Source organism: Bos indicus, chromosome X, assembly GCF_029378745.1.
Source record: "Bos indicus isolate NIAB-ARS_2022 breed Sahiwal x Tharparkar chromosome X, NIAB-ARS_B.indTharparkar_mat_pri_1.0, whole genome shotgun sequence".
In the NCBI taxonomy this organism is placed as follows: Eukaryota; Metazoa; Chordata; class Mammalia; order Artiodactyla; family Bovidae; genus Bos; species Bos indicus.
Genome location: NC_091789.1, coordinates 80,042,780 through 80,045,856, shown reverse-complemented (window position 1 = coordinate 80,045,856; position 3,077 = coordinate 80,042,780). Strand labels below are relative to the sequence as shown.

The following is a 3,077-nucleotide window of genomic DNA, read 5'->3' as shown; positions in this document are numbered from 1 at the left end:
GAAATTTACATATGAAATGAGATCTGGGTTATAGAAACTGCTATGCTAAAGGATAGGGATGAAAACAAAAAGGAAAGATCCTAAAGCCTTAGAGACCGTATTAACTAGACTGGGATACTTTAGAGAGTGAAAGGAGGCATTAAAGTAATTCAATATATATGAAACATTTACCTATTTATCAACAAATTGGCTTTATTATATTGGTAGACTGTAAAACAGTACTGTTAAAAACTAATTTCAAAAATAAAATTCTTTCTCAAAGTAAAAACATATGTCACTTCACATTAAAGCAAAAACACTTATTTGTATTGATTATCTGAACGTTAAAAAGTAATACAAGCAGAAGAATTTTTGGTATATATCCACATACTTTAATCTGTTTCTTAGCCACACCTGTCTCTAACATCACACTGTCAATATTTCTCTGAAAATGCATTTTTCCATATGGTTGTGATATTTTTTTATAAAATTGTCTGCAATTTGTTTCACAGTTGCATTTTTCATAAAATTGCCTGCAGTTGTCCCATAGTTGCAAATTTTTATAAATTTGAAATGGAAAACATCTTCAATTGGCTCTTCTCATCACAATGTTTTTAACTGAGAAAACACCCTCCACAGAAGAAAAAACAATTCTACTAAATGGAAGACATTCTCAATACTCATATTTTTATTAGAAATGGATATATACTTTAACTCAAATATATTCATAGGTTCTGTCTTTTTGCTTCCATTCAGAGTACCTTTCCTTGAATAATGTTTTTATAAGATAAAATCTTATCCAATAATTTATCTCTACTTTTAATTCCTTTGACTGTTTTGACAAATTTAGATACTGAAAAATTTTAGAATGTCTCAATTTCATTCCATTCTGGAGCAGATATCCATTTACCTAATTAAAATACAATCCTCATTTTTATGCAAAATCTAAAAAGAAATTATACAAATGAACTTATTTACAAAACAGAAACAGACACAGACTTAGAGAACAAACTTATGGTTATTGGGGGGAGGGTAGGGGGAAGGGATAGTTAGGGAATTTGAGGTCTATATGTACTCACTCTTACAAAAAAAAAGAATCCTCAACAAGAGATCTTCCCTACAAGTTGAGATATCTATAAGAAGAGTTACATAGTTTCAAAATCAAATGTTGTACACTATGAAGGATTGTCAGTCTCCAGTCTTCCTTGACTGATTGTCAGTCTCCATACCTTCCTTTCTACAAGGTGTATGTATTAGTTTTCTATTGCTGTGTAACAAATTTAACAGTTTAAAGCAACATCCATTTATTATCTCATAGTTTCTGTGAGTTAGGAGAATGGGCTTATCTTGGTTGGGTAATCTGCTCAAAGTCTCATTAGTCTACCATCTAAGAAGTGTTGGCCAGGTGTTGGCCAGTCTTACCAGAGGTTCAGCTACGAAAAGATCCACTTTTCTCAGAATGGTGGCAGACTTCATTTCCTTACAATTGTAGTACTGAGGTTCTTGTTTTCTTGCTAGCTACTTACCAAGAGCTTCTCTCAGCTCCTAGAGGCCACCTGTAGATCCTTGCTATATGGCTCTTTCCATAGTCCCTTTCACAACATGGCAGTTACTTCAAAGCCAGCAAAGGAATCTCTCTAGTGTTTGTCTGCAAGAAGCACTCATATCTATCTTGTAATCTAATTATAGGAGTGACATCCCATCAACTTTGGCTTATTCCATTGGTGAGAAACAAGTTGCAGGCCCTACTCACTCAAAGGGATAGGATTATACAGAGATGTGAATTCCAGAGGGTGAAGATCATGAGACCCATCTTAGAGTTCCTGCCAAGTTTCCCTGGGAAACACTCTGAGTTTGAGATTTGTGGATAGGTGGATTACTGGGGACTGCTTTTGGGAACAACAACTGTAAAGGAGTGAGGAGTAATAACCTATATGGGAAAGAATCTAAAATAGAGTGGATGTGTATATATGTGTAACTGACTGACTTTACTGTACTATTGAAACTTACTTAACATTGTAAATCAACTGTATGTCAATAAATTTTTTAAAAATTTTATATATAAAAAAAAGATTGGATAAAGAGGAAAAAGGTGCAATTTGAGGTTGCAATCTCACAGAGTAAGATAGTCCTTCAGAAGTGTTCTGAAATGAAGCAAAGGAACTAGGCCTTTGTGACCTTCACTGAGCAACCACTGCGTGTGGGCTGCCCCTGAGAAGGGGGCATAACCTTAAGCAAGGCAGGTTCAACATAGGACAATTTCTTTCTTTCTTTCTTTTTTAGCAGCAAAAAGCTCAGGTTTTTATTGAATGTGTTACTAAAGAAGTTTAGTCAAAAAGACCAAAGCCCATGTCATCATCAGATTCTTAAAATTCTTCTTTCTTTGCTTCTACTTTCTTGTCCTCAGCTGGGGCAGCAGTGTGGATTGGGCAGGACCTCCTATGGGTGCAGCACCAGCTGCTGGCATCAAGTCCACCAGCCCCCACTTTGCAGATGAGGCTCCCAATGTTGACATTGGCCAAAGCCTTTGCAAACAAGCATGGCCAGAAATGCTCAACATTTACATCGGCTGCTTTAATGAGGGCATTGATCTTATCCTCAGTGACCTTGACCCTCACCTCATAGCCCGCACAGGATGAGGACCGAATAGATGCAGGTGAGCTCCAAGGTGGAGGCCATAGTGCATGCAAGTGCTAGATGGAGGCTGCTTGGAGCGGTGCTGGTCACCCAGATGAAGTGAGGGTCTCACCACAAAATGGCCTTAGCTTCCTCAGGAGAACCAAGCACCTAAGCAGCAGCAGAGGAAAGGGCAACACAGGACAATTTCTGAGGAAGTACTCAGTCATGAGTGTTCAGCAACCAATATTTCCAGCAGCTAGGAATAAGTGTCTCATTTCTAAATTGGGGGATGAAGGGGTGAGGGATGGGGGTGGTGGTAGTTCTAAGTGACATGTCACATGGCCACTACACTTGTTTAACCATAAAATCTCCTTAATCAGTAATATATTTCCCAAGTACTTTGAGTAAGATTTAATTGAATTTATAACAACAGAAGTATTCTAAGGCTTTGGAACTCTATTGTTAGGTGGGTCAAAAAG

The 3,077-nt window shown here is 37.3% G+C and overlaps 1 pseudogene; it reads right to left on the bottom strand.

The window, feature by feature from the left end:
- Positions 1–2,306: 2,306 nt before the first annotated feature.
- On the bottom strand, positions 2,307–2,658 carry LOC139181650 (large ribosomal subunit protein P1 pseudogene; annotated as a pseudogene).
- Between the last annotated feature and the right edge of the window lie 419 nt (positions 2,659–3,077).